At 39.3% G+C, this 21,106-nt stretch overlaps 1 non-coding gene across 1 annotated transcript; it reads left to right on the top strand.

Moving 5' to 3' along the window:
• Positions 1-7,944: 7,944 nt before the first annotated feature.
• Positions 7,945-8,017, top strand: TRNAM-CAU (transfer RNA methionine (anticodon CAU)). The gene has a single exon. It is a non-coding gene; the product is annotated as a tRNA-Met (tRNA).
• Positions 8,018-21,106: the final 13,089 nt, after the last annotated feature.

The following is a 21,106-nucleotide window of genomic DNA, read 5'->3' on the forward strand; positions in this document are numbered from 1 at the left end:
CCCTCTATCCTCAGTTATTGCGTACAGGACAAGCAAGTTATTGAGGGCTCTTTATGCCAAATACTTTTACACTAAAGGGGATAAAATAAGAAATATCCTCAACAATAAAGATCTTCCTATTGATATTAGCACTAGTGGGACTGGCTCCCGGGGAAAAGGAATTACACTAGATCTTGGAAATGGCACTCCAACAAGCTCGGCAGGGAGAGAAAGAAGAGAAGGGGAAGTACGATGAAAAGGGCATAAAATAGGTTGCTTTTAGGTTAAGCAGGGGATCAAGACTCTAATGCTTCCATTCCTTCAGTTTTAGATAGGTGAATCAATGGGATCATTTCCTTTCTTTTGCTCATCAACTGAGGAAAGGTTCCTCTTTGCTTTGATTTGATAGTTGGAACTCTTTGTATATAGGTTATGCCTAGGGCAAGACCCTTAGGAGAGATAAGGAAGGTATTAAGAAAAGGAATCTGGTCTTTGACAATCCAGTCTTAGCTAGCAAGTGTATGGACTCATACTCTGAGGACTCCCTAGTGTGCCAGATAGCTACTTTTGTCCCATTTAAGCTACAGCATAAGAATGATCAATTTGTGTCCAGCATGTGATCACAGCCGGTACCGCATTTATTTTTTCTTGGGGGGGGGGGGGGTGTGTAAGGGCGGACGGAAATGCCTACCCCTCAAAATCAGTCTTCCTCCGCCTGAATCAGAATCAAAGTAGTATACACCTTCTTCCTTTGCCGGTATCCTAAGATCGATCTCTTGACTAAGTCATTTCACACATTGCACTGAGAACAAGGGACTGATCCCGTACCGTGCTACTGCCTTGACCTAGGATTCTTTTCCTCACATCGGATTCTAAACTGAAAAACTAAAGCTTCAAGGAAGGAGATTGTAAGACATCACATTCCGTGGCAAAGAGCCATTCGATGGTATCCGCACCTCCTTGAATTTAACTTTCACTCTTGGATAGTTATAGCTATGGGGCTTTTCTGTCTTGAACGGGAAGAAATCCATGAGAGGAAAACTACTTCATTTAGAAAATAGACTTACTTAGTTCAATAAAAGGTCTTGGCCAACAAAAAGAGCTTTTTCCACCAGTCTTTTAGGTTGGGCACTTTATTTCTCTTCATTTCATTTCAGGAATAAGAAGAAAGGCGAAGTTCTTCTATCCAGTTGAGGATGAATTACAGTTCCACATCCAGCAAGGAAGACAAGCTCTTAAATTGGATTCCCGACTGTCTCTTCTTCTTTGAATCATTCAGAGAGAATCAAGATTGGCTTAGTCGGATCTTTCCAGGCAATTGCTTTTTTTCCACAAGATATTGTTCTCCTCCGAGGCTTGAGAGCTTATTCCCTTCTTGTTCACCTTTCTTTTTCTTTACTTATTTTCTTTATTGAAGGATTGTCTCAATAGCTTTCTTCCTTCAATTAGAAAAGGGGCTAATGAAAACTCAGGAGCTTCACTCAGAGCTATTAAGCTCTTTGGGGGAAGTCATAAGTTCTTCCACTCGGAATTGCATCAGAGAAGAAAGCGCCACAGAAGACTCTGAAGGAGTAGGAATTGGCTCACTAGGTTCTTCAACTAAAAAGTAGTCAAATCGCAAAACTCCTTACTACAACCATCCTTCGATGCCTACTTACTTGGGTCGAGCTGACCCATATTGAAGTGTACCAAACCTTTCCAAGTCGGGAATGTCACATCAGTCTGATATTCTAATATGTTGACTTGCACCCAGGCCTAGCTCTCTATGGTGGGGCGGTCTCGCTAGGTGAGACAATGAGACCAAAGCATGACAAATCGGCTATCTGCGAAATCAACAGGAAAGCTTTGGTTGTTTGCTTTAGCAACGATGGTAAAGGACAGGTTCTGTAGTAAACTACACTTGGTCACTTCCTGCTCTATCGGGTCATTTTATCTTCTTAGTTCCACTCGGGCATACTCTTTCATAGGCTCGACACAGGTTGTGACATCGGGTCCTCTCTTCTCTTCATGAATCTCAGTTAGAAGCCCCTATTTTCATTAGACATCCAATGAAGTAGGATCTTGCTCCCTACCTAGCGGTACTTCCATGGCTTGCCTCTCGAGGTCTCATTTGAAAGGCAGTTGCGAAAACTTATCTGGATTGAATGGTCCTTTCTCGGGCAACTACTGATACATAGGTTGGCCCGAGCTTCCCTTGGCGTACCTTCGTTACCATTACTAATAAAAGTAAGTAGGAATTCGTCCCAGATAAACTACTGATATAGCTCTTTCGCATCGAGGAAAACCCATATTTCCTATTTCAGGTTAGGCGCCCTTTGCTCGAACAAAAGAGGGGTCTTTGTCGAGACCGATGCTAGTAGTTAGATTCAATATACAAAAAGTCTTAAATAGAAGCAAAATCCAGTTGAGAAGAGACAAGCACGGTGACATACATCGAAGGGATCTCCAGTTGGAGTGGTACCGATCGAGTCAGATGCATTTCTATTAACCACGAAGTAGATTGGAAAGGAAATTCGCACATTAATCTCTCTCATTGATACGGGAAAACTTCTTCTCTTGATAGAGGGGTAGCCTCGCCACAGTCAACGACTGAGGAAAGCCGATTTGTGGCAGTCAACAAGCAGCACTTATCATAGGAGCAAACCCTACCCTCTTCAGTCAAATAGGGACGAGCTCTATCCATTGTCCCCAGAGTTGACCGACGATGTGGAAGGAGAAGAATGCTACTCTATAATCAATACATTCCTCTTTCTGAAAGCGCTCTGCCCAGCTTAGCGCATGGAAGGGCGAGTCGTTTTATTAGGGTAGGGGTCACACCCTAGAAAGGTTTGAGGCAACGAGATCAATTGCTGACCCAAGAAGGTAGGGAAGAGACGAGTCAGGGGCATCTATCTTTATTTACGCAAAGCAAAGCTATTTATTGATTTCGATTTAGATATGTTCATTGGCCTGCGACTGATCTCATCATCCGTTTTCCCCCTCTTTCCTATTCAAGAGTTCTCCTCCCTAACGGTACACTGTATATAATCTCTCTAGATGGCCAATGTGAACAGTTCAATCAAACTTGTATGTGTGAAGCATGTTGAAAGTGACATTGACAAAGCAAAGCACAGATTCCCTAGAATGTAAGAACTCATACATGATAGAGAAGATAGTCAAAAACGGTATGCTAAGCTCCTTGCTTCGTCGCTTATGTTTTTAGTTATTCAAAGAATGATGTTTTAAGCATCTCTATATGCCAGTCATTTATCTTACCTGACAAGGAGGTTGACTTTGATATCTCACGCCTAATCACTACGGTTGGTTGAAGGTGTCTTGGAAGACGGTTCGAAATCAGATCTGGATAGAAGATTTATCTACGCTGGCAAAAGGGCTGTCAGAAAGAGTCCAATCCCGGGGAGAGTTCATGTGTGAAATTTATTTGTTGAATAGAGGTGACTTTGCTACACTTGTTTATAGTTGTAAATTCCAACTCGAAGGCCCTAATACTACTGACTTTACACCAGAAACAATTGAAGCCTTTTTTCGGAATCCCTTCTCAGACGTCTTAGTCCTTGCCTTAGTAATGTGTAATCAGCTACTTGGCACCTTCCCTTATTCTCCTGCCTTTCTTTTTAGATCTGAGATAGTACTAATTAATGATTGAATTGCTCTTATTAGAAATAGGGCTACTCTTGGGTACGAAAGAAGGATATTCCGAGTCTGGGCACATCCCTTTGATAGCTTTGTTTAGCCTCTTTTACTATGACAATCCCTCTGTATTGGTTATGACTGAAGTCGATCCTCTCCTTGGTACTTCACCTAGTGGCTAATCTCAAGTCTCTTCTCTCGACCGGATGGGCCTATGTCACTAGAACAGGTGAGGAAGACCTCCAATCACTGTACTGACAATTCATGATGAGCTCCTTCCATGCCAACAATAATAGTACTAACCTTTCAAAAGAAGAGAGATGATATCAAACTTTGAAACTTGTAGCTGAAAGAAAGCTGTTCGTGAAGGTTAGACTAAAGCGTAAGGAAGGAAGGAAGCTCAGAAGCGAATTTTGACTACTATTTTAGAGTACCAAAGCTCAATGGCATTGATCACACCTACGGCCATAAGAAAGAAAATACCTAGCGCCCCGGTCCCTCCATTGACTGACTGGCTTAGAGGGCATTCCGCATAATGACCAGTGCAATTCGAGCATCTATCGGTAGAGGGTTCAGATAAAGTAAGTAGCTCGCAAAGAGGGAGTTCCCTGGCTGGTACCAATAGATAGAGCTACTAGTAAGATAAGCAAAGGCGGTTGCGAGTGGAAGGAGTTAACCACTCCGCCTCAAGGTAAAAAAATATAGCAACTGACAAGGAGTAGTTGTATAGGTACCAGTTAGGGTGCCAATCTAGTATAGCACTGTTAATAGCACGGTCAGTTGATAGCAAAAGCAAAACTTATCAGATCTCTATGACTATTTATTCTCATGACCTCAAAGTTCTCCTTATATTAATAAGACTAATTGACTAACTTTTTGAAGAAAAGCTTAAGATTAAGCATAGAAGTCGTTCTGATAGTACAATACGCCATGTTTAGTCATACCTTAAGGTTGTTAGAGCATACTAATATTCATTTTCTTAAAGTTAGCTCCTAACCAGCTTTCACCTATCATTCCATCTATGATAATTACTAATTAATTGATTAGAAAGTGGAAATTGAAGACTGAGAACATATGAGGTCGGTGCTCAGAGACTGACTTAATAAATTACTTAAGTCAAGTTCTTGTGTTATATCTCATTCGTGATTCCCACCTGGGAATTACATCACTCCCTTTTTGACTAAAGTTCTTAGAAGAGACAATGCTTCAGAATTAGACTAGGGGCCTTATGCCAATCAACATCGTTCGTTCTCCCCACCCGGGAAGAACTTCACTCCCAAGACGTTAAGAAAGCAAGACTAATAGGTTTAGGCTAGGGTGCCAACCCTCACTAGAAGTCAGTTTTCCCACGTCTGGTAGACTTTCTTTCTACAACCTTGACTTTCATTAATAGAATAGTTAAAGGTTATTAGAATAGGCTGAGAAAAGCGCTAAGAGAGAACCTTAAGATATTACTTAGGTAAAGGTGCGTAGTAGTTGTTCTTTCAAGATCAAAATAGGCTATCTAGTGCTATATCTCGTTCATGATCCCCACCCGGGAATCACATCACTTTTGACATAGCACCCCAAGAGAATCGTTTAAAGAACTATTAGTACTCTTTACTTAAGAGATTACTTTCTTAGTAGTTGCTAAAGGCTTCTTTCTTCTATATCAAGAATATAGGTCAAAAGTGATCTTCAACTTGACTTTTTCTTCAATAATAAGTTCTAATTATTTAGATAAATAAAAGAGAAAATAAAACCACCAGATGAGAAAGAAAAGAAAATGAAAAGAAATATATAAAGAAATGGATCCTGGGAATTCGTTAGGTTGGCCCGCTTGAGTTTAAGGATTGCTTCCCAGACGAGCAAATAGTTGTCACAGAAGAGGAGGGCATGGAAATTTGACTTTGATAGCGCAACTAATCAAAATGGGTATGGAGTAGGGGCATTGCTGATTGCACCAGATGAATCGCACACCCCCATTGCCATTAAGCGGAACGTGTAAAGAACTAAGAATACCACAGAAGATGAAGCATGTATCCATGGATTAAAGACTACCTTGACCCTGGGAATATAAGAAATCGAAGTATTTAGGGATTAAATGCTTATCATCTGCCAAACTCAAAAGAAATTAAAAATAAAATATGAAAAACTTTTGACATACCATGCTTATCTTGAAAAGCTCACTGAGCAATTCAAGAAAATCAATTTCTCTCAACTACCCAGAGGAAAAATAAGTTCGCAGATGCATTGGCAACACTGGCCTCCATGATAAACATTCCTGAGGGAAAGTCCGCCCAATCATGATAGAATAAAGAAGCAGCCCGGTGTATTGCAACTTAATAGAAATTTTTGAGTTGACTCCCGGCATGTTCAATAGTGATCTTTTGGCCATTGAAAGGGCACCCAACGGTAAACTATGGTTTACTGACATCGGGGAATATATTGAACACCAAACGTATCCCAAACATGTAACGAAAAATGATAAGAAGACAATCAACAGGATGGCAATGCAATTTGTTGCGCGGGGATGCGATTCGCCAAGCTGGGGCAAATCTTTCCCCTATCTCTAAAGGGGTTCGACTCAATACTCTTGTGTATATCCTTTGGCCACCAATCTAGCCTTCAACCCCTCAACAGCTCCATCAGCTTTTTGTTGACTTTAAAGACCCACTTGTAGCCCACTATTGATTTCCCTAGAGGAAGAGAGACTAAATCCCAAGTAGCAAACCATTCTAGTACTACGATCTCTTTCTGCATAAAGCTGCCAGCAGGGTTGAGATATAGCCTCTACAAAGGTATCAGGTTAAAAAAGATGGATGAAATTGCAAAAACGACTTGTGGGAAGTAGACAGAGACTTACTTGATATAAACCTATGAATAGGAAAACGAAGACGGGTGGACCTACGTACCCCGAGAATAAAAGCTAGAGAACCTAAGTCTGAAGACGAGTCTTGGTACGAAGTATAGGGAGAGAGGGGGACCACTGAATCAGTTGTCTCAACTCTGAAAACTGAGTGACGAGAATCTGTCTTCACAAACCTGTGAAACGTCCCCTTAAGCTGATCAAGATGCTAATCACTCTGGTCACCCGGATCTTGCTAACTCTATTAAATCGGAGAATTCTGATGCTGTCTCACATAAACTCCTCAATAGTTCCACCCCTCCCCTCTAAGGGGAGACAAGGGAACATAATGGCCTACCATCACTAGGAATCTCAAAGCCCGAGCTCCGTAGTAAGGCACATGTTCGAAAAAGGTGACACGTCGAGAAAGGTGGAATCGTCGTGTAGAAGGATCATTAACACTTGTAGCCCTTTTGAGAGAGGGGTACCCCAACCTCACTCAAGAAAACACATAGAGTGGGATGTAAGGCTCAGTTTGTCTTGTGCAGGAGATGGAATTTTAACAAATCACATGCATCTGAATACTCTGAGGTTTGAATAGTCATCTCTTTGAAAGAGAGTAAAACGCCCAAAGATAATGTGTAGAGGAGATCGCTCACCAATAATAGGAGCCATCATCTTCTTACTCAGATAAGAGGCCATCATTAAATTGGCTTTACTAGGAATCCTACAATAGGGAACTTTCATTCTCAGTAGAAGTCCTCGAGCAACTTGCCTAATACTAATAAATAAGGGGAAGGCCCAACATTTTATATCAGTATAAGGAAGGCGCTAGCTAGAGCCCAACCTATACAAGGGCTTTCCACCTCCATTTGGTCGTGCTTCTATGATGTAACGTGTAGTCGTCCCAAGGCAGCAGGATGTATGGTATAGGGCCCCCTATTTTATCTCCCTTAAAGACCTTTATGGATTTCTAGCCGGGAATAGAGCAATGGATTATTCGTCGCTATATCACAATTCATTCTCGGGCATAGCTATTCACGAAAGGTGGCATTGGACATCTGTCAGCAGCGGGAGTCTTACATCCGAGCGAGAGGTCAGACCAATCCTATTCATCCTGGTCTGATCCAAACAGATCTTGTCGAATGAATTGATCCATTGTTGTATGCCCTACTTCTTACTAAATTTCTTCCTACTCGGACCCGCCGTACTTCCTTTGACTACTCCTGAGATATAGTGGAAATATTTTGTTATGGTGGAGAGTGGGGAGTAAAAAGACCAATGCAGCAGAGAACGACTGCATGAATCAGAATCCACTTATTAAGACAGACGACCAAAAAATAAAGGCTCCGCGTTCGAACATTGGTTGATCTTAGCTTAGCGTTCTAGTCGCTGCTTCATTTTGTATAGTGATAACGTTTCTCTTTCTTAGCGCTCCGCCCCCCTTGTATAGTAAGGACTACTTTGGTTGTGCGGCTTTCTCTTATAGGGTGACTTGACTCAGCTTGACCTACTTGACTCAGTGGTTAGAGTATCGCTTTCATACGGCGAAAGTCATTGGTTCAAATCCAATAGTAGGTAAAATTGACCGAAACCCCTGCTTTTGCCAGCATGACAGCAAGCACGGACTGGCAGTAAGGAGTCAATTGAATGATTAAAGCATCGGTTGCTTCCACCTGTCGCCTTCTTCGACCGCCTTAACACCTTAATATCAAGGAATCCCCCTATTCCACAACTAGGTGGAGACCTGGCGGGTCGGAAACCCCAACGGGAAACCTTTCACCGTGCCACACGATTCTTTTGCGAAGCGCTATTTCCACTCCTGCCCCCGCAAGCAAAGAGGTTTCAAGATACCAGGCGACCAAGTGAAAAAAAAAAAAAGCTCCAATCAAATCTTCTAGAGAGCGTACCCTTAGTTTCGACTCTTTCTCTATTCTAAAAATAGAAAAAAGAAAAAGAAACCAATTTTTATTCTTTGGACCCACTCCACCAGATTACTTTACTGACTATAATTCATTCAAAAAGAGTAAAGGAACTGGTTTAACAAAAGGTCTCTCAAAAGTGATCTAATAACTTTTTCCCGTGGTCTGGGAGGTAGGTTATATAGGCAACAATTGTACATAGGTTGCTCGATCAGGCCAAATACACCGATTTTGAGTATGCCTGAGATTTCCATAAGACCTTCTCCCTCTTGGAAACAGGGTAATCAAAAGGGGGCACTTTTTCCATTTTATTTTTTGAAATTTTACGCTTTCTTGCCTTATTATATTATAGGAGTACAATGTTTATGGATAGTATGTTGCATTCATTAAAACTTTAATCTCACATCAGTGCCTAGGGCCTACTGAAGCGCTGCAGATCCTAGCAGAGTATCATGAATGAAGGCCTAAGTGATGTTCATCAGTGTCGGGACAGAGCCAAAAAAATGAATAGATAGGTGGTTTAGTATAGTTTTAAGTAAATATCAAAAAAAGAGTTTGTTAATTATATACCATATTTTGATGGTTGAGTGAAGAAGGAGAAGAGAGATAGAATCCCAACTGGCTAGCGATGAGGATAAAAGAATTCCAATGTATGGTCATAATTTAAACACGCCACCTACATAACTCACTACATAGGTTTAAGGAATGCAGGATAATATGGTTCCTCATCCCTCGATATAAAGAAGTTTAGAAGGCAAGAATGATAAGCATTTGGGCCTCTAAAGCAATATTAAAGTGTCCTATTGGATAAGAAGACATAAAACACCAGTCAAGGGAAGAAAGACGGTAACAAAAACGAATCTTTCTTTTTCAGTTAAGTCTGCGCATGAATGATCCACTTGACGTTGTTGACGTGACCATATCCAAAAGATATGCCTCAATCTGTGGCAGATCAACTATAGGGGGAATGTGTTGGGAGACGACCTCCCGCCGCGGTAGTATGAGCCTTCCCTTTCCTTGATGTTACACAGGATGCGCAATGGGGGGTAGTACAAGGTGACTGATAGCATTACATTATAAGAATAGAAAGAGATGTTAAAAAGAACGGCCATGGAGACTTGGGTATCTAGAGCAGATCTTTCTTGTATATCCCTCGTGTCGAGAGCAACTTCCTTGAATATCAATGCAGGGAGCCGCGAGAAGAGGAATTCCAAGGCTCAATCTACAGTTGCGTCCCATGGTTTGGTAGAATAGACACTTCCAAGGATAGTCTACACACATAAATCCAATCTCGTTTTCTTAGGGTTATGGTGGCACTATGTTTAAATTGACTTCCCCTCCCCTTCAACCTACCCCAACTCCCTATATATATTATCAAATAGAAGAGTCAAATATAAGAAATGCATTAATCCTACCCATTGTGAGAGGCATCTTCCACTTTGTAATTGAAGGGTTCCAAACCTCACTTCGTCGCTCAGTCCCTTGCTTCTTTCCTCTTCTTTTTCCTTTCCGTCTCTTTATACCAATATGATTTAATTCCAGGTGCATATTTCAATTATATCTTCCATGATTCTTAGATCCAGAAGTAGCACCGGTCCATTAATAGCAGTATCCCTTCCTCTCGCACCTGGTCTAGTATCTCTTAGGTTGATATCCAGTAGCTCCAGTAGCAATAGAGGGATATGATCGGTAGTAGAAAGTAACGAACAAGAGACTCAGAGAGAGATCAGAAGAAGGCAGAACACAGGTGCTACACTAAACTAGGCGTTACCTGGGGCCGCACGACTTAGGCAGACTCTCTACTCGTGCTCTTGCCTATTTCGCTTTAGGAGGTATTAGAGTGAAGCTTTGGGTAAAAACCTTTTGATTTCTGCTAATTTTCTTCTTGTTGTACCATGTACATAACGATAGCAGTGGAGTGCTGTCAGCGGCGACTATTATTAAGGAAACACTCAAGGATCGAGTGACCCAACTTAATGGCAAGGTCGACCATTTGGACGGACAAGTGTAGACTACGGTAGAAAGGCAGGGGAATCTAGAATCATTGGTCACCAGACGCTCACTAGTGAGTTCTGTGTCTTCCCAGTGAAGTAGATCCGTCTTCATGTGGCCTCAATGATCCCGGTGGCGATGTCCAAAGCATAACGGACCGGGTCAATTTGAGGAGCTTGCTATGGAGATAGGTTTCTGGTTCGTGAACAGAATGTCTCACCTGGCGACTCCAGACTTGAGTCCCGGAACCACAGCCATTCAACGGGATTCGAAATGCCAAGGCTCGAAGACCTCCGGGATATGGAACAGTACTTTAAGGTTGTTTGTGCCCCTTTTGATGACCAAGGCACAATGGAAACAATCTATCTCTCTGGGGATGCAAAGAATATTTGAAACGACTTTCGAACTATCACACAGATTCCGACCCAACTACCGTAAGAACAGAATGAAAGGGCAAAAAATGATTCTATATGCAGACGTGAAAGCTCTATCAATAGAAAGATTCTAGCTTCTTTTTATTTAGAGAGGAATGATTCCCTCATCTGAGAACCTCCATTCACATACTATTCCTCCCCACTAAAAAGAGCAATTGAGAATCTCGAGAACCTAAACAAAAATGTAGAAGTCAGCGTACCCTAAGGCTCTCCTCTCTTCCCTTTTTTTATCCAACACCGTCAACCCTATTTTTCACTGGGTCAAAGCCTAAAATCTAATTAATAGAAGGAAAAGAGGTCAGAAAGATAGGCAAACGACTTGACTATAGTATAGGTCGGATGTTTCCGTGAGCAGTAAGCACCAAATCTCCCTTTATTTTGGGAAAGCTAGTGGCTGCGTGTGAATTATTTCAAGGTAAAGGGCGGACTGATTCGATATTCTTGTTTACTCTGATCCGATCGATGTGGCTTTCGTTTACCAGCACGTAGGTGTTCTAATTTTCTATGACCGAGTCTTTCTACGGCTATTGTGATTGAGAGAGAAAGGAGGGATGGAGCCTTTCTTTACCATCTTGTGGTTGAAAACAAAAGTGCTTCCAGGTACATGGCTGTTAGGCTCATCGAAGGCGTATTTACGGAAGTAGCAGGGAACTTGACTGTCAAGTTTGAAAAAATTTGGCCAAGCCTGTGTCACTTTCTTACGTCTAGATAAAGGGAGATCAAAGAAGTATGGGGAAGATATGCGAAGGATCAAATCATAGAGATAGCGGATCTTAAGAGGCGGAAGAAAAGGAACCTCGGCGACCCAGAGATCGCGGAGTACGCGCTCGTGCCGAAAGTGAAGAAGCTTTCCTCTTCTTTTAGTCGAGCATGCCCTCACTTTAGCACTTCCTTTCCCGAAGTGGGAGTAGGAGAAAGGAAAGCGCACTCGATCAATTACCATGTCGTGTTGTAAGACAAAAAGTCACCCGCAGCAGCTTAAAACCAATATCTTGGGGAAAGGCCTCTACTCTACGAACCAAGTCTTTCTGACGAGGCACCAACTTTCTTTTTTGATCCCTGAGTAGTATTTCCTTTCACTGAGGAATGGGCGGATGCTTTAACATAGGCGGATGTGGGGCATAGAAAAGAATAGATTCAGGTGCTCCTGAGTCAAGAGATTTTTCTCCCTAAGTAGCATTCTTGTAAGTACAGAAGGAATTCTCATGTCTCTGAAAAGATAAAGCTAAAAGCAATCTCTGGTATAGTTATTGATATTGACCCGCCTCTACGAGAGGTGGATGGGGATCAAGAGAAGCAAGACCGGGCACATCATACTCTTCAGGGATTGTGTCATGTCAATTTTCATAGTGAATTTCTTGTGTATCCACCCTGAAAGCGAGAGCTCGAGGTGGTGGGAAAGGAGAATCAACAATATAGGATGCTCTGTCCCAACTAACAAGAGTAGGAAGATTTTAGCTTTGAATCTTGTGCTTGACGGTGATCATTTCTGCCACGTCGTAACAGTCTTTAGTGCTTTCTGTTTCAATGGTTTGGAACCCTTCTTACTTTCTTTATTATATCGGGGAATTTTTTCTCTTGGTCTGCTAACTCCATAAAGGGCTAGTGGGAGGGGGTAGAGCCTCTAGCGCCAATGTCGATGAATCAAAGGTGTATGTTTATGGTATGGAATAGGAAGAGCGAGAATCAAACCGATATCGCTTGTCCTATCATCCCTGATGAGCTTCTTTCATTCGTCAGTATGGGGTAGGTAGAGTCATTTGCTCAAATGCTTGGCATTACTATAGTCGCACCAGTCCATCAATAGCATCATCCCTTCCTCTCGCACCTGGTCTAGTATCTCTTAGGTGGATATCCAATAGCTCTAGTAAAAGCAGAGGGAGAAGATTGGTAGTAGAAGGTAATGAACTAGAGACTCGAAGAGAGATCAGAAGCAAAACTCGGCAAGTCAAGGAGAAGGCGGAACCCAGGTGCTACACTAAACTAGGTGTTACCTAGGGCCGCACGACTCAGGCAGACTCTCGACCTGTGCACGTGCCTATTTTGCTTTAGGAGGTATCAGAGCGGAGTTTTAGGTAAAAATCTTTTGATTTCTGCTAATTCTCTTCTTGTTATACCATGTATATGATGATAATAGTGGAGTGTTGTCAGCGGCGACTGTTGTTAAGGAAACACTCAAGGATCGAGTGACCCAACTTTATGGCAAGGTCGACCATTTGGACGGACAAGTGTAGACTATGGCAGAAAGGCATTGGAATCTGGAATCGTTGGTCACCAGACGCTCGCTAATGAGTATCGCGTCTTCCCAGTGAATTATAGCCTTCTTCATGGGGCCTCAACGATCCCGGTGGTGATGTCCAAAGCGTGACGGACCGGGTCAAATTGAGGAGCTTGCTGCGGAGATAGGTTTCGCCTGGCGACTCCAGACTTGAGTCTCGGAACCACAGCCATTCAATGGGATTCGAAATGCCAAGGCTAGAAGACCTCTGGGACATGGAACAGTACTTTAAGGTTGTCCGTGCCCCTTTTGACGACCAAGGCACAATGGAAACAATCTATCTCTCTAGGGATGCGAAGAATATTTTAAACGACTTTCGAACCATTACACGGATTCCGACCTAACTACCATAAGAACAGAATGGAAGGGAGAAAAATGATTCTATGCGCATACGTGAAAGCTCTATCAATAGAAAGATTCTAGCTTATTTTTATTTAGAGAGGAATGATTCCCTCGTCTGAGAACCGCCATTCACATACTATTCCTCCCCACTACAAAGAGCGATTGAGAATCTCAAGAACCTAAAGAAAAATGCAGAAGTGAGCGTACCCTAAGGCTCTCCTCTCTCCCCTTTTTTTAGCCAACACCATCAACCCCATTTTTCACTGGGTCAAAGCCTAAAATCTAATGAATAGAAGGAAAGGAGATCAGAAAGATAGGGGAATGACTTGAATATAGTATAGGTCAGATGTTTTTATGAGCAGTAAGCAGCAGATCTCCCCATATTTTGGGAAAGCTGGTGGCCGTGTGTGAATTCTTTCAAGGCAAAGGGCGGCCTGATTCGACATTCTTGTTTACTCTGATCCAGCCGAGGTGGTTTTCGTTTACCAGCACGTAGGTGTTCTAAATTCCTATGACCGATTTTTTCTTGTCCCTATGAACATCTTTTCTTAATGTATTAAAGAGGGCCTCTCTAACCGGTGAAAAGTGATGGGTGTCCATCAACGGCCATTCCTGGCTCGTCTCCGATAACGCAATTCCGAGAGGAGTCGGTAGTTGGGCACTGAATCCCTTCGGACCTGGAGAATGTGTGATGCTGGGTCGGGGTTTGGTGAACCAAATGGTTGCTCCTCTAGTTAAAGTACCGGGCCTCATTTTCGTTACCTAGGTTACACCTTGAGAATACCCCATAAGGGATTTTTTTTTTCTACTCCCCCCAATCTTCACTTTACGCCACGCCGACTCCCCTTTCGTCATAAGGCGTGGAATTATACCAAGGGGAATCTCTGTAGGAACTAGTCCTTTATATTTCGCACATAGGAGATCGAGACACAGCCCCAGGGCTTTGGGGAAATATGTAGATCGATCGCCCTAGATAGACAACCACATAGAGGATCTCTACTAGTCTATATATTCTTTGATTTTGTTCCCCCCGTAAGAAAAATATTACAACCTATGAGGTCTGCAAGTTTCACATCTAAGTAATACCCGATCCGATATAGATATATAGATATATATTTCTAAAGAACATTCTAAGAAAAGATATTAATAAATATCGGTAGTTGTCCAGTCGTACCCAAACAATAATATTCCAGAGGAAAATGCACCTAAGATCAAATATTTTGAGCCGGCTTCCGTAGAAAATTCAGACTTTCTTTTTGATGCTGCGATCACATAAAAACATAAACTTTGAGGCTCAATAGCTAAATACATGGCAATTGAATCATAAGCCGAGATCATAGAAAGCACACCGCGAGTAGGAAGTGGAATTAATACAATGGATTCAACAGCACTACACATCTCTTGTTCGAAAGAATTGAAACACATCAAAATGGTACCAGTAGTACATAATAATAGAAGGATTTGGCAAAAATATGTAAAATTGTCCCTCCTAAAAAGATTATTCCAGAATAAATGGGCAATAATTAGGAGAGGTGCACCAGCGGCGAGCATAAGCAAGGTTATTAGATACCTCAGGAAAGCCCGGTCAGAACCACACGTGCAAGTTTCCCTGTATGTGGCTTGTCAATGATAACCTCTTTGGATTTGCGTGAACTAGCGGACCGATCACTAAGTGGGGATGCTCCCTCCAGCATGAGTGAACCCTTTCAGAACTAGTTAAGAATGGGTGGCACTATCCCAGCCCGGATCCAGCCAGGTTCTATTGATCATGTCCCCTTCCCAACAGTTGTACCTTATCTTGGGGCGTCTTTGGCTTTATGATAGAAAGCTCGCTGAAGAAAGCCAGGTGTCGTAGGTAAGCTCTATTTGGCTCGGAGCATTGATTTCCCATAACGAATAGGCTAGCTCTATCTCTCAATTACCTATCTTGTGCTCGAGAAGGTCCCTCAGTTCCTCGGCAGCACCTCGAGGTGCATTTAGTTGTCTTACATGAGACGAGGGCTATTTTCCACTCCATGACATGACACCTTTCGCTCATCCATTCCGCCCGTCCAGACGCGGCGCCCTTTCTCATTATCATCTACCGCCCATTCTTTCCTCCCGGCTATTCACGCATAAAGATCGTCGTATGTTTGCTCGACTTCGGTTGCCGGTGCTATAATAGATAGAAGTACATTATGGCAGGATTAGTCACCCAGGAAAACAACCCTCCTCCAAGAAGAATTGTGCTATCCCTCCCCCCCCCCGATCCCTATAGAGCAAAAGAGTTGCCTGGTGATCCCTAGGTTGCAACACGTTCGGTCGTTAACTCCTCGTGCTGCTGCCGCCGTTTCTAGGACCGATCGACACCTTACCTGCACAGGTGCCTACATAGTGTAGTCTCGGTCGCACATTCAACATAGCGTTCGGACTCATGTGCCTTCCTGAACCAGGGGTATTCGAATATGAGGAGATTCAACGAGGAAAGTATTCCCAAACGAGGATGCTTCCCTAATGTCGACCTCCTTATAAACATTGAATGATCCGATTTACTTATTTGAAAGCCGGATCCTTCCTCTACTCCTATTTTGGTTCATATACATGCTGCTGTCACCTTTCAAACCAAGCTCTTAGTGCCTGTTTTAGCTTATCGGAGGTCGTAACATAAATTGCTTTCTTGAGCTTGCATACCAAGTTAGGATTCCTAGGAGAAGAGAAGCCTAGAGTTGGAGGAGGATGAATAGAAACTTATTCTTGCCCCCTTCCCTTATGTTAGTGAAAGGCATTCTATTCTTCACGTCAAATTAAAATAAAGCCACCTTTTGATTGCAACCAAGGTAGGCCTGGCAAGTGGGCCGGTCCAGGCCCGGGACCGGCCTAGGACCGCGGGCCAGACGGGCCAAACGGCTAAACGGGCCAGGACCGTTTGGTCCGGTTTTAGCGGGCCTGGTCCGGTCTCGTGGGCCGGTCCTATGATTGGGCTCATCAGGCCCGGGACCGGTTGGCCCGCCAGGGTCCGGGACCGGTCCAGTACCCTTAGCGGGCCCAACGGCTATTTTTTTTTTTTTAAAAAAAAAACACGTTGGACTGTCAAAAATAGGCGTTGGGCTGTCAAATACATCTTAAGATATACTATATATACATAGTATACTAGATATACATGTATATATAGTATATCTTAAGATGTATATATAGTATATAAATCGAATATAGCTTATATATAGTAAGATGTATATATATTATAGTATAGTATACATATAAGCTTATATTTATACTATACTATAGTCTATACTATATATACATCTCATAAGATATATAAACTATATTCGATATACTATATATACATCTTAAGATATACTATATATACTATACTATATATACATCTTAAGATATACTATATATACTATACTACATATACATCTTAAGATATACTATATATACATAGTATACTAGATATACTAGATATATATAGTAGATATACATGTATATATAGTATATCTTAAGCTATACATATAGTATATAAATCGAATATAGCTTATATATAGTATAGTATAGTATACATATAAGCTTATATTTATACTATACTATAGTCTATACTATATATACATCTCATAAGATATATAAACTATATTCGATATACTATATATACATCTTAAGATATACTATATATACTATACTATATATACATCTTAAGATATACTATATATACTATACTATATATACATCTTAAGATATACTATATATACTATACTACATATACATCTTAAGATATACTATATATACATAGTATACTAGATATATATAGTAGATATACATGTATATATAGTATATCTTAAGCTATACATATAGTATAGTATACATATATCGAATATAGTTTATATATATAAGCTTATATATATAATAAACTTATATTTATACTATACTATAGTCTATACTATATATACATCTCATAAGATATATAAACTATATTTGATATACTATATATACATCTTAAGATATACTATATATACTATACTATATATACATCTTAAGATATACTATATATACTATACTATATATACATCTTAAGATATACTATATATACATAGATATACTAGATATATATAGTAGATATAAATGTATATATAGTATATAGTAAGATGTATATATATTATAGTATAGTATAGTATACATATAAGCTTATATTTATACTATACTATAGTCTATACTATATATACATCTCATAAGATATATAAACTATATTCGATATACTATATATACATCTTAAGATATACTATATATACTATACTATATATACATCTTAAGATATACTATATATACTATACTACATATACATCTTAAGATATACTATATATACATAGTATACTAGATATACTAGATATATATAGTAGATATACATGTATATATAGTATATCTTAAGCTATACATATAGTATAATATAGTATAGTATACATACATATATATATATATAAGCTTATATTTATACTATACTATAGTCTATACTATATATACATCTCATAAGATATATAAACTATATTCGATATACTATATATACTATACTATATATACATCTTAAGATATACTATATATACTATACTACATATACATCTTAAGATATACTATATATACATAGTATACTAGATATACTAGATATATATAGTAGATATACATGTATATATAGTATATCTTAAGATGTATATATAGTATATAAATCGAATATAGCTTATATATAGTAAGATGTATATATATTATAGTATAGTATAGTATATATATAAGCTTATATATATATATAAGCTTATATTTATACTATACTATAGTCTATACTATATATACATCTCATAAGATATATAAACTATATTCGATATACTATATATACATCTTAAGATATACTATATATACTATACTATATATACATATTAAGATATACTATATATACTATACTACATATACATCTTAAGATATACTATATATACATAGTATACTAGATATACTAGATATATATAGTAGATATACATGTATATATAGTATATCTTAAGATGTATATATAGTATATAAATCGAATATAGCTTATATATAGTAAGATGTATATATATTATTGTATAGTTTAGTATACATATAAGCTTATATATATATATATCTTAAGATGTATATATAGTATATAAATCGAATATAGCTTATATATCTTAAGATGTATACATAGTATAGTATAGTATAGTATATATATATATAAGCTTATATATATATGTATATCGAATATATTGAATATAGCTTAGATATCTTAAGTTGTATATATAGTATATACTATACTATACTATAATAAATATACATCTTACTATATATATTATATATAGCTAAAGATGTATATTATCGAATATGACTTATATACTATGTATATTTAGTATAGTGTGTGTATATATAAGATGTATATATAGTATAGTGTGTGTGTGTATATATATATATATATATATATCTTAAGATGTATATATAGTATATCTTAAGATGTATATTATAGAATATGACTTATATACTATGTATATATAGTATACTATATATATATATATATATATATATATATATATATATATATATATATCTTAAGATGTATATATAGTATATAAATCGAATATAGCTTATATATCTTAAGATGTATATATAGTATATATATATAAGCTTATATATATATATATGTATATATATACTATAGTATATCGAATATACTATGTATATATAGTATAGTGTGTATATAACTATATAACTATATATATATATATATATCTTAAAATATATATATACACTATATAACTATATATATATATCTTAAAATATATATATACACTATAATATATATACATAGTTTATAAGTCATATTCGATAGTATACATCTTAAGATATACTATATATACATCTTACTATATATATATATAGCTTATATATCTTAAGATGTATATATATCTTAAGATGTATATATATATTAAGATCTACTATACTATACTATATATATATAGTATATTTTAAGATGTATATATATATATTAAGATCTACTATACTATACTATATATATATAGTATATCTTAAGATGTATACTATGTGTATATATATATATTAAGATGTATATATAGTATATAAATCGAATATAGCTTATATATCTTTATTACTATTTTTTTCTCTAACTTCTATAAAAAAAAAATTAAAAATAAAAAGTTTCTGTTGGGCCCGTTTAGGCCCGGAACCGGACCGGGACCGGCCCACTAAACCCAGGCCCGTTAGTTCATGGTCCCGGTCCCGAGCCGGTTCCAGCAATAAGCCCGCGAGGCCCAGGACCGTTTAGGACCGGACCGTATAGGACCGGGCCCACTTAGGACCGGCCCACTTAGAACCGGGCCCGCGAAGCCCACTTAGGACCGGACCCGGCCCACTTGTCACCCCTAAACCAAGGCAAGAATGCCACGAATGGTGTTTAGCAACCTGAAGCAAATGTTTTCCCTATCTCTAAAGGGGTTCGACTCAATATTCTTGAAGGAGTCCTTTAGCTACTAATCTAGCCTTGGATCTATCTACCGAGCCATCCGCTTTATGCTTTATCTTGTAAATCCACTTGCAGCCAATGGCTTCTTTCCCTACAGGCAATGAGACTAAGTCTTATTATATTTTTCCTGGGCATTGATTTCTTCCTGTATAGCATCTCTCCAACAAGAATGATTGGAGGCTTCAGTAAATGATTCAGGTTCATGAGAAGATTGAACTGAGATGAGGTAAGCTCGATCTTTTGGGGGAAACAATTCATAAGCCTTCAACAGGATAAGAAACTTGAGAGGATCGACGAAGCTGAGAGCGAGATCCAGAATTTGAGGAAGCGGCTGGAAGGGAAGCAACTGGGCTAGACTGTTGATCTTTTGGAGTAGCCTGACCCTAGGAAAGAGACTGTAATCGCTGCCGAGAATAAACATGATGTGCCAGGTGACAGGAATCCTCTGAGGTCAGCTGAACAGACTGACAATCGGCAGAAAATGCTGAGCAAAGCTACTGGCCTAAAGAGTGAGGCTAATCCGTAACATCAACTGTAGAAGAATGAGATTCGAGTTGATGAACAGAAGAAGGCCACAATACATCTCCATCATCATTCTCCCCCGGGGCTGATTAATTAGGTTAAGGAAAATATGAGGCGGCCCTATTAAAGAGAGAATTTGGATACATAGACTCTCTTGGATTTCACTTCATAACATATATATACCCGGACAGAGCATATCCAAGAAAGACACAAGTGGTCACCTTGGGGACAATTTTGCTCTTAATTGCGCAGGAATATGAACAAAACACATGCATCCAATCACTCGCAAATGCCTATTATAGTACTGCCCCAGTAAAAAGTTTGTGAGGTGCCGCTGTAGCTTGGATTATCATAGAATAAGAGGAGTCGTCTTAGGAAATGACTTGAAAGACAGATGTCACCGCTGCGAGGCGAGGGAGCAACTTGTTTGGTCTCGCGGTGCACTAATTCTCGTTACGAGATTTAAATGATGCCCAGCTTGACTCGAGACCAAGACTCCTTACAACTCGTACCAATAATGGCACTGAGAGGCCAGAGATTGATTGAAAAGGCAGGCCCAACCAGCCCTCTCCCCCTAACTTCCTATCTACTCGTGTTATCTACTCGTGTTCGTAGCTCGATCGGAGGTCAAGACTGTGGTCCGGCAGAAAAATAGAAGTCATCCATATCAAGTGA

The sequence above is a fragment of the Nicotiana tomentosiformis genome, chromosome 8, assembly GCF_000390325.3.
Source record: "Nicotiana tomentosiformis chromosome 8, ASM39032v3, whole genome shotgun sequence".
In the NCBI taxonomy this organism is placed as follows: Eukaryota; Viridiplantae; Streptophyta; class Magnoliopsida; order Solanales; family Solanaceae; genus Nicotiana; species Nicotiana tomentosiformis.